The sequence below is a fragment of the Chiloscyllium punctatum genome, chromosome 6 (genome assembly GCF_047496795.1).
Source record: "Chiloscyllium punctatum isolate Juve2018m chromosome 6, sChiPun1.3, whole genome shotgun sequence".
NCBI lineage: Eukaryota > Metazoa > Chordata > Chondrichthyes > Orectolobiformes > Hemiscylliidae > Chiloscyllium > Chiloscyllium punctatum.
The window spans coordinates 64562156-64574451 of NC_092744.1; positions in this window are offsets into that span (position 1 = coordinate 64562156).

A 12296-nucleotide genomic window follows, 5' to 3' on the forward strand; every position below is an offset into this window, starting at 1 on the left:
TACCTGAGAACTCTGTGGGAAGCTAGAGAAGTGATTGTTGGGCCTCTTGCTGAGATAATTGTATCATCGATAGTCACAGGTGAGGTGCCGGAAGACTGGAGGTTGGCAAACGTGGTGCCACTGTTTAAGAAGAGCGGTAAAGACAAGCCAGGGAACTATAGACCAGTGAGTCGACCTTGGTGTGGGCAAGTTGTTGGAGGGAATCCTGAGGGACAGGATGTACATTTATTTGGAAAAGCAAGGACTAATTCAGGATAGTCAACATGGCTTTGTGCGTGGGAAATCATGTCTCACAAACTTGATTGAGTTTTTTGAAGAAGTAACAAAGAGGATTGATGAAGGCAGAGCAGTGGATGTGATCTATATGGACTTCAGTAAGGCATTCAACAAGGTTTCCCATGGGAGACTGATTAGCAAGGTTAGATCTCAGGGAATACAGGGAGAACTAGCCATTTGGATACAGAACTGGCTCAAAGGTAGAAGACAGAGGGTGGTGGTGGAGGGTTGTTTTTCAGACTGGAGGCCTGTGACCAGTGGAGTGCCACAAGGATCAGTGCTGGGCCCTCTACTTTTTGTCATTTACATAAATGATTTGGATGCGAGCATAAGACATACAGTTAGTAAGTTTACAGATAACACCAAAATTGGAGGTATATTGGACAGCGAAGAGGATTACCTCAGATTACAACAGGATCTAAACCAGATGGGCCAATGGGCTGAGAGTGGCAGATGGAGTTTAATTCAGATAAATGCGAGGTGCTGCATTTTGGGAAAGCAAATCTTAGCAGGACTTATACACTTAATGGTAAGGTCCTAGGGAGTGTTGCTGAACAAAGAGACCTTGGATTGCAGGTTCATAGCTCCTTGAGAGTGGAGTCGCAGGTAGATAGGATAGTGAAGAAGGCATTTGGTATGCTTTCTTTTATTGGTCAGAGTATTGAGTACAGGAGTTGGGAGGTCATGTTGCAGCTGTACAGGACATTGGTTAGGCCACTGTTGGAATATTGCATGCAATTCTGGTCTCCTTCCTATCGGAAAGATGTTGTGAAACTTGAAAGGATTCAGAAAAGATTTACAAGGATGTTGCCAGGGTTGGAGGATCTGAACTACAGGGAGAGGCTGAACAGGCTGGGGCTGTTTTCCCTGAAGGGTCGGAGGCTGAGGGGTAACCTTATAGAGGTTTACAAAATTATTAGAGGCATGGATAGATTAAGTAGACAAAGTCTTTTCCCTGGGGTTGGGAGTCCAGAACTAGAGGGCATAGGTTTCGTGTTAGAGGGGAAAGATATAAAAGAGACCTAAGGGGCAACCTTTTCATGCAGAGGGTGGTACGTGAATGGAACGTGCAGCCAGAGGATGTGGTGGAGGCTGGTACAATTGCAACATTTAAGAGGCATTTGGATGGGTATATGAATAGGAAGGGTTTGGAGGGATATGGGCCGGGTGCTGGCAGGTGGATCTAGATTGGGTTGAGATATCTGGTCGGCATGGACGGGTTGGACCAAAGGGTCTGTTTCCATGCTGTACATCTCTATGACTCTATGACTCTAAATCACCACCCAACACTTTTGCTTCATTAAAGAATGGCATGCCTTTTGATGAAAATGATTTTCTTTTATCTGTACCCTATCAAAATAAATTAGTCAATTAATTTGAGCAGTTAGGAGGTCAAGCACTTGAATTAAGAACCAGCACTAGATAATTTATTTAAATTTTCTCTTAACACATCCATGTGACATTTTTTCTTCCAGTGTTTTAATGGATCTCTTAACCAGTTTGTAAAAAATGGCTATAATAATTAATGTCGTAAATTATTGGACAGAAATTTCATACAGGTGCAGAGAATGCTCACGGCATCATACTAGTACACAAAGTTGTGATATGCAGGTAAATCAAAAGTGTGAAATAAAGCAGTGGGCTTGGCATGTTGTGTTTATGATTAGATTAGCTTCCCTACAACATGGAAAAAAGGCCCTTCGGCCCAACAAGTCCACACCGACCCTCTGAAGAGTAACCAATCCCCCAAACTATATTTACCCCTGACTAAACCAACACTAACTCTCTGAAGATTAACCCATCCAAACCCTATATTTACCCCTGATAAAGTCCACACTGACCCTCTGAAGATTAACCCGTCCAAACTCTATATTCGCCCCTGACTAATGCACCTAACACTATAGGCAATTTAGCATGGCCAATTCACCTGACCTGCACATCTTTGGATTGTGAGAGGAAACCCACACAGACTGAGGGAAAATGTGCAAACTCCACACAGACAGTTGCTCAAGGCAAGAATTGAACCTGGGTCCCTGGTGATGTGAGGCAGCAGTGTTAACCACTGAGCCACCATGCCACTTCAGTTAGACAATAGTCAGAATCACTGCCATTTTATGAATTTCAAACATTCACTCCCATCTCTCAAAACACATTATGTCGCCTAATAGTTTTGTGCACATATTGAACATAGAACAGTACAGTACAGGAACAGGCTCTTCAGCCCACCATATCTGTGCCGACCATGATGCCATAGTAAACTAATTCCATCTGCCTGTACATGGTCCATTTCCTTCTATTCTGTGATGTTCATTAGTCTATCTAAATGCCTCTTAAACGTTGCTATTGTATCTGCTTCTATCATCTCGCCCAGCAGCACATTGCAGGCACCTACCAACCTCTGCATAAAAAATCTGCCTCGCACATCTCATTTAAAATTTTCCCTTCTCACATTAAAGCTACGTCCCCTAGTATTTGACATTTTAACCCTGGGAGAAAAGCTGTAAGCATTGGCCCTATCCAATCTTCTCATAATTTTAGATATTTTTATAAGGTCTCCCCTCAGCCTCTGATGCTCTTTAGAGTTATAAGTAACAAATTATAAATCTCCTTCAGTTTTCTATCAAATAATTTAATTTAAAGTTTTAATTAGGCATGAAAGGATTCTAAAGTTCATTAATTTCCAAAATGGTTATTAAATAATTTATTTATGTTAAACTTATTATTAAAGATTTCACAGATTTATTCTTGTCCCAGTGAGTTCTGGGCACAGAAGTTTTTTTCTGGTCCATTTTTAGGCACATTGGCACAGCGTGCACTCCATCCTGTAGATCCAAGACCAGCTCAGAACTGAAACTCATTTCTGAATAATATTATTAAACAAATTGCCAACGCTCATTAAGTCTGTGTAGTCAGCTTACTCATTTCATACTTCTGAATATTGGATCACTTACCTCACAAAAGATTAGTTTGGAATGGCAATAGGAAGGCATGGGAGATGATCACAAGTATTGTCGAGTCAGGGCGAGACATTTTGCTAAGATACACTTAGAAACCCAAACAAAGCAGATTTGAAACTTGCTTCACTATTACAAACTAATTTTGTATTGAGTGAATAGGGGAAGTGTTATTACTTGCATATTTAGGTAAGGAAGGGATCCTATACTTGTTTTAGCAAGATATTAGTGTTGAATAAAAAAAAAATTGCTACCCAAAGATTGGTCCCTATGTATCTCAGGCATCCTCAGTGTATTAGCCATCAGCCCTCACCTCTGTCCATTTTACTTCTCCGAAATCAAATCAAATCAAAATTCTACACTAGAAAGATAACTTCTTTATTCACATGCTGAGATAGCTCAAACAGTGGAAAATAAGGGGCAAGAAATAGAATCCTAATCAATTTCTTTCAACTGACACTTAGGAGGAAATCTGAACTTCAATTTACTGTGTCTCTGTCTGTATCAGAATAAGAGAAATTTAACTGAAATGCTTCATATATGATACTGCACACCACATTAAAGGGATAAGAAAATTATTGCCGTCAGAGGATATACAATAAATTCATATTCTAGATCTGTCAAATTGAAGATCCTTAAGAAAATGTTATTTGCCAATTACTTACCAAAATTATTCACAGCATAATTCTGCTTTCTCAGTCTATATAAATTTTATTGTCACAATATTAATATCATCAAACAATTACGATATTAGTGACACTTCTGTCTTGAGAAAGAACACACATAAGTATATATATAATGTGAACCTTCTGATTTGCTTGATAAATGGTAAAAACCATAGTCTTTTTAAAACAAGAATTATAAGAAATACAAACTATCAGGAAAAATTTACTTTCATAGAAGCATTTCGATGCTTCTATTTGATTTATGTCATGCACAGCACAACGCACAATATTAAATATTAAAGAGTATAAGTCATTGCACTTGCTTAAGTAGTTGTATAAAAAAAGCACAAAACCAAACAATGGGCCAAATCCTCCAGTTCCAGAGGAAACCAGAGAAATGACAAGCAGGTGAACATATTGGCAGATGTCAGAAAATCAGATACTCGCTGTCAGAATAAACATTTGCAAATACATTCTCTGACTTTAAAAAGGTGGTTCACAACCTGAATGCAGGTTCTGAGAAGCCTATTCTGCTTATATTGCATCTCATTAAAAGCACAACCAACTGGAAATAAGTGGTAACTTCTGATTAACTTTTATTCAATTGAGAAATGTGTCCATTCAGGTACCCAAGTGTGTATAACACCTGTTCCTGGACTTCACTGTAAATACTTGTTCTTTTATGATAGAACTTTAATTGATTTTTACATTGCGTTGTAAATTCACAAGTACAAAGTGTCACAGCAAAATAAGTATTAATGTGACTGTGGGACAAGCTGGAATGAAAGCTTTTGAGCAGGAGAGGCAGTGAGGAAAGGGTGGGGTACTGTCTATTCAGTGATAGCGCACTATCTTGGAAGGGTGAGGTGTGACCAGGCAAGGATTGAATGGTGGACCTCACAGCAGTTTCTGTCCTGTCCTGGAATATCTAGGGGCCATGGCTTCTGACTTTGTCCACCCCAGTCCAACACCGGCGACTCCATACCATAAATTGCACAAATGCTGTCGGAGTTCAAGTTGAATAAGCGTAAGGATTAGGAAAATAAAATCATAGAATCCCTACAGCATGGAAACAGGCTCTTCAGCCAAACAAGTCTACACCGACCCTCTGAAGAGTATCCCACCCAAACCCATTCCCCTATCCTATTACTCTAAATTTACCCCAACTAATGCACCTAAGTACGCATCCCTGAACACTGTGGGCAATTTAGCATGGCCAATTCACCTAATCTGCACATCCTTGGATTGTGGGAGGAAGCCCACAGAGACACAGGGAGAACGTGCAACTTCCACACAGATAGTTGCCTGGGGCTGGAATTTAACTTAGGTCCCTGGCACTGTAAGGCAATAGCACTAACCACTGAACCACTGATATTTTGAAATTGTACTTGTTTGGTTCACAAGTATAAGCTGTGTAGTGAAAACTTCCCATACTCCATTTTTGATATAATGCAGAAAAACAATGTTACAGCCGCAAATAAAAGCAAAGGCAAAAGAATTCAGTTCAGTTCCAAAACAGGTACAAGGTCATGTCAACTGAATGTTTAATCCAAATTTGGGTTCAGTCCTCATTTAAACGTGAGAGTTGAGTTATAGATGTTAAAGAGCTGTTCTTCTGGAATCATCAGATGGGAAAGGTAGTAAATCAGCTGGCTCTCATAGGGAATCAACCAGCAAGTTGCACCCTCCTGGGCCTCAGAATGAAGGCTGGTATGAGAGGGCTTAAGATTAGATTAGATTCCCTACAGTGTGGAAACAGGCCTTCGGCCCAACCCTCCGAAGAGCAACCCACCCAGATCCATTCCCCTACACCTAATACTATGGGCAATTTAGCGTGGCCAATTCACCTAATCTGCACATCTTTGGATTGTGGGAGGAAACCGGAGTACCCGGAGGAAACCTACACAGAACGGGGAGAATGTGCAAACTCCACACAGACAGTTGCCCGAGATGGGAATTGAACCCAGGTCCCTGGCATTGTGAGGCAGCGGTGCTAATGACTGAGCCACCATGCCGCCCAGAGATAAATGGGAATGGGGGTGGGGTTGAGGGGAGGGTAGCTGGGAATGTGATGGGCAGATGAAGGTGGGGGAGAAGTTGATCGGTCAGAGAGGAGGGTGGAGCAGATAGATGGGAAAGATGGACGGATCAAGAGGGCAGTGCAGAGTTGGAGGCTTGGAAGTGGGATAAGGTAGGAGGAGGGGAATTGAGGAAACTGGTGAAATCCACATTAATCACATGTGGTTACAGGGTCCCAAGGTGGAAGATGAGGCATTCTTCCACCAGGTGTCGGGTGGTGAGGATTTGGTGATAGAGGAGGCGCAGGACCTGCATGTCCTTGGTGGAGTGGGAGGGGTAGTTGAAGTGTTCAGCCACAGGGTGGTAGGGTTGGTTGGTGCTGGTGTTGCAGAGATGTTCTCCGAAACAATCCGGAAGTTGGCGTCCTGTCTCCCCGATGTAGAGGATACCACATCAGGTGCAACGGACACAGTAGATGACATTTGTCGTAGAAGTGGTAAATTTCTGTCAGATGTGGAAGGATCCTTTGGGCCTTGGCGAAGGTGAGAGGGGAGGTGTGGGTGAAGGTTGTGCACTTCCTACGGTGGCATTCTAACCAGAACTCTATCAATCAATCCATCTACCTTCCCTTGAAAAAAAAACCGGAAATGACATCACCCACCTTAAGAAACCAAGACCTATAAATAGAGAGGCGGGACATACCACCAGAGACTCTCCCTGATGATATCGTCTAGTATGGTGACTAAACATCTGAAAACAAACCTTCAAGCTTAGCGTGCTAACTTACATACTTATCTTATCATCAACCTGAGCTACAATTCTTCTCAAAAATCGCTACCCTTTCTTCCTTAAGCAGGGCATCAATTTCTCCTGGGTCCATTACATGCCTAAAGAATTTAAGGCACTATAACTTTCTGGGTCTCCAGCAATTCCTTTAAAGTATCCTCAATGATCTCAAAGAGGATCAAGAGCGTTCTCTGTACAGATCGTTCCCACCATCATTGGTCCCCAAAACAGATCACTTGGTTCTTCAACTTTGTGGTTTTCACTGAATTTAAAATGATTTTATTATCCTGTCTGTCGAGATTGCACGCACACTTCAGAGCACTGGACTGAATCTTGTGGTGGCCATGTGCTGTGTTTAGTGATAGGGGTACATTTAATCAGGCAGGAGAGTGGCAGATGAAGACCCCAAAATCTTTCTGCTGCCACCAAGATTCAGTCCATGGCAGGCAGCCCACTGAGGGCCTTCCTGCTTGACTGCCAACTGAGTCCTTTAAGTGGGCAATTAGTTTGGGGTTAACTCTCATTTATACTCACTGAACTGCCTGTTCCTAACATAGCTTGATGATAACATAACATCGTAGCTCAGTGGCGAGCACTGCTGCCTCACAGTGCCGGGGACCCGGGTTCGGTTCCCATCTTGGGTGACTGTGTGGAGTTTGCACATTCTCCCCGTGTCTGTGAGGGTTTCCTCCGGGTGCTCCGGTTACCTCCCACAATCCAAAGACCTACAGGTGAGGTGAATTGGTCATGCTAAATTGCCCATTGTATTAGGTACATTAGTCAGAGATAAATGTAGGATAGGGGAATGGGTCTGGGTCGGTTACTCTTCAGAGGGTTGGTGTGGACTTGTTGGACCAAATGGCCTGTTTCCACACTGTAGGAGGTCTTTAAAAAAAGAAGTTGGGCACAGATAGCATGGTTTCCTGCCACAGTCCAAAGATGTGGGGGTTAAGTGGATTTGCCATGCTAAATTGCCCCATTCTGTGCAGGAATGTGCAGGCTTGGTCGGTTAGCCGTGGGAAATGCAGGGTTACAGGAATGCAGTAGGGAGTGTTGGTCTGGATGCAACGCTCTTCAGAGGATTGGTGTGACTCAATGGGCTGAATGGCCTACTTTCACACTGAAGGGATTCTATGAATTGCCATTTATCTAAAAACAGCGATTTCCCTGGGGTTGCACACAGCAAGTCTCTGCAGTGCTGCTTGTAGTCTTATGAGAGTTGGCAGGTGGGAGGAGAGGGGGGAAAAAGGGGGAGAATGGAATCACCATCAGGAGGATGGGGTTGGCATTCTGGGAGCCCTCCCTTGCTCTTTCTGCTGACGTCCTTCTCCCTGTTCCTCACAATCCCAGTCAGTGGCACTCCCTTGTCATTGCTTACCTCTGGCCTGGGATCCAGAGACAATTCCATAGCCCTTTGCAGTTCTGCCATTCGATAACCTAACCGGCCTCTCATTGGCCAACAGCTCTTGGCCAACAGGACCTGCACCTCTTGGGCTCCTGACCTCAAGACAAAGACAACCAGTGACCTACCAACTGCTTGAATGAAACAAGATGCAGTAGACCTTACTTGACAGCTCTCCAACAGTTGTTCAAGACCTCATCACCTCTACAAGGCTCCATCAGTTGTGTGCTGAGCCCTCTGGGAAGTGTTTGGAAAAGGTGATAATGTTCATTCAATATAAAAAGTAATATGATTGGAACTGTTCACACATTTGCAATATTTCTGTGCTCTTTGATATATTAAATGTCTGTTTTTCATGCTCCAGCCTAATTTCAGTTGTATGAAGTGATACTTCAAAGGACATATTTTGGCTGCCTAACATTCAAGAAAATAAATTTTAAGCTGTGATTCACAATTTATCTTCAGGATAAAATTTTAATAATGTTGGATGCATCTCAAGGCTAGTGCTGATGGTTCAGAACTTTTGCTAAGTCTTCCACACTTTGTCACTTCATTTTCTATTTTTATTTTGTAAATTAAAGTGATACTGTTTCATGAAACATATTTCTTCATGGAGTTTAACACAAAAATTAAGCACATTGACATGCCAACAAGCATCAAGAATTGAACTGATAACATTAAAAAGATTAAGCATTCAGCTTAAATACAAAACTGATTCACTGCCAGGGCTAAAGATACTACTTCCAAAGAATATTCATCAGAAAGATGCAGAACAAGCTGCAGTTTTTACACATTTTTATACTTATTCAGATTGAATTGTGAAGAGGAGTTCTAAAGAAAATGTTCTTAGCATATACTCAATCCAGGAAGGACATATCCACTGACAAATTTCTCTGGTTTCCATTTTTCGTCTTTTCTCTCTTAAACATAATGAACAGGGCTGGATACATTCCAGCATCTTTTACGGTTCTTTGGAAGATCACCTGAATGGTTGACGCTCAGTTAAGTATATGGAGTGTTGGTGAATTATTTGACTGTGAAAACATCACTGCTATACCTTTTCTTGCTTGATTCTTCTCCTTGCTACATCAAGGCATTTAGTTCAATTATACTGCCCCTACTCATATCCTAAGTAGGACCGTCTATGTCAGCACAGATTCTTCACAGGACTGAAACTGGACTGGTCTGCTTAAATCAAGTACACTCTTTAGAGATATTTTGTTCTCCCCTACCCCACCCCCACTGATTATAAAAACCATTCATCAAAACTTTATCATACCAACAGTCTTTTTTTGCAGAAGAGGGCAAATCAGTTCAGTTGTAGGAGCAAACTACTGTAAATGTTGGAATCTCTACAGAAAACAAAAATGCTGGAAATCACAACAGGTCAGGCAGCATCCAAAAGAGAAAGAGCAGGTTAATATTTCAAGTCTTGATTGAGACTCAAAACATTAGCTTGCTCTCTCTCCATGGATGCTGCTTGATCCACTGTGATTTCCAGCATTTTTTGTTTCCATTGCAATGTTGTGCTTGAAAAAGCATAGTTATGTGAATAATGGGCTTCAGAGGTTGGGAAAAGTAACATTGCTTTTTCAGGCAGGATTATATTTTAGACAATGAAGGGGAAGAAAGGCAAAATATGATTGAAGCAATTTTCATTTGCATATTACATACCCCAGATCTCATCACACCAATGAATTGCTCTGTGAAACCCATTTATTGATATTGTTGAGGTAAATGTTACATGCACTTTGCATGCTGAAGATTCCAGTAAGAGCAACTGAGATGAATTGACATTGATTTCTTGTTAGAATTGCTGACAGAATAATTCAGGCTTAGGCACAAGGAGAACTTCCTACTTTTTTTCAGGTAGAGCCATTTACATCCGTTAAATACAAATCCTGACCCAAGCCAAATGCATCATTCAAGAGTTGGTGGGTCTGACAATTCATCCATCAGATTATGTGTACCATTTCTGGAACTTCAAATATTTCTTATTCAGGAGTACAAGTGTTGAACTGAGAAAATATCTGAAGTTAAGTCTAGTTTTTGTCTTGTTAGTTACAGGCAAAGTTTGAGATAACATCATTTAAAGAAAGAAGCTGAATTTACAAAGAGCCTTCCTTGATCTCAGAACAATATTGAGATCATCTCTGCCAAACAAACAATTCTGAAGTAGTAAAGTCACCATACCATATGGCTAACCCTCTCATTACACAGAGATGACTGGTGATGGTTTAACCTGAGGGTCACCAAGCCTCAAGCATGGGAAGAGATTGAGAAGGAGAATCCTTCATGACAGTCACTTTTGCAAGGTCATGCCAGTTGCTTCTAAATGGCTGACAATGCACCTTAACTTATAAATACATTCGAAAACAACAGTTAAATTGCAAACTAAGCATTAATAGATGTCTTTCCCAATTTATCAGTTCACAAGCCCCAAGTAAAATAGGTTAGATTAGATTCCCTACAGTGTGGAAACAGGCCCTTTGGCCCAACAAGTCCACACCAACCCTCCGAGACCCATTCCCCTACACTATGGACAATTTAGCATGGCCAATTCACCTAACCTACACATCTTTGGATTGTGGGAGGAAACCAGAGCACATGGAGGAAACCAACGCAGACACAGGGAGAATATGCAAACTCCACACAGGCAGTTGCCAAGGCGGGAATTGAACCCAGGTCCCTGGCGCTGTGAGGCATCAGTGCTAACCACTGTGCCACCCTAGACAGGAGAAGAGCATAGATTTTAACAAAGATATTCACAAGCATGTATTGGTCAGGCTTGTTTTAGATCTTCACACAGAGATTTCCTTTGGGGAATAGTTCAATAGATTAGCAGGCTAATCAGTGTGGACCATATTAGAAATATTCCTTCTATGCCCACTAAGTCCTGGAATGAGGCTTGAACCTGAAGCGTTTGAGGGTCACTGATAGGGATGCTGTCAACTGTGCTATCTGACCTCCTAGGCTATCTGGTACAGGAATATAAAGAAACAAACAAGCAAGAGAGCTAACACTTTTATCTTCTCTACTTACAGTTAAGTTGCTGCTGTAACAGTTTGGCACATTGTTTGATCCAAGTCCTTGGTGAGTGCTGAGACCTTAAATCTTAAAGAAGTCTCTGCTTTTAAAATCAGGATTGTTATCAATATTCATATTTAAACCTCAGTAGGAAAAGTGACTTGGTGAACTGACAATGCTGGATAGCATTAGGGAGTCAGTGCCATCATTGACCTCACGCAATGTTTCAGCAATTTCTGCCATGTGCTAACTAATTCCAGTCACATATTTAGTCTGAAAGTGTCAAGCAGCAAAAAAGGAGTGTGACTTTCCCTTGAAATTCTGGTTTCAGGTGTTTGACAAAAAAGGACTATTTCTGCTTAAGATTGTTTAAATGACCTATATCTCAAAAACGCAGGCAACCAATATACTAATATCAACAAAACAAAAACATGCAGTGTCTCTTTTAGGGTGTTTCATCAGCTGCTGTGTGTGAAACTATCATTTTATTTGCATCTACAAGAATAAAGCTAGAGAGGCTTGCTATTCTTACTCCTGCACAATATTCTAACCCAGTCTGAGGATAGTTATCTTTTCCATAGCACTCTTGGCATGAAACTTTGGGGAATGCTGGTCAAGAGAGTTATGCAGAGAAAATGTTGGCAATTTGCAGGAATACATTTGGACTTTCATATCAGGAATTGGCTCCATCTTGGAGCTCTTAACTGCATGACAAAATAGACACATATAAGTGAGCCAAGGTTAGGTAATGATAAGATTTTAATGTTTACAAATAGGCCCCTTGCCACGCATTAGCAGGATTCTCATCTAGCCCTTAAAACCTGACGCACAAAATTTGACCTTTTTTCTTACTTAGAGAAATTAATGTTTCTCTTCATGTGGTATTTGCCAAAATGCCTTGTCATCGCCTAGAGGTTTGGACTAATTCCATACATTTTGTTTTCAAAGGATAGTCCCTTGGTTTAATTATAACAATATCCAACTTGGAAACAATATACTCAATAGCTGAATCAAGTCACAACATTATTCCTTCTTATCATTACAAATCCAAGAGACTATAAATGAGATGAGCTGTGAACGTGATCCTATAATGACACTACAAACTTTATACACTAGTTCAGGAACAGAAATGGAAGATATACAAATGATCTACACCTTTAGATAAAA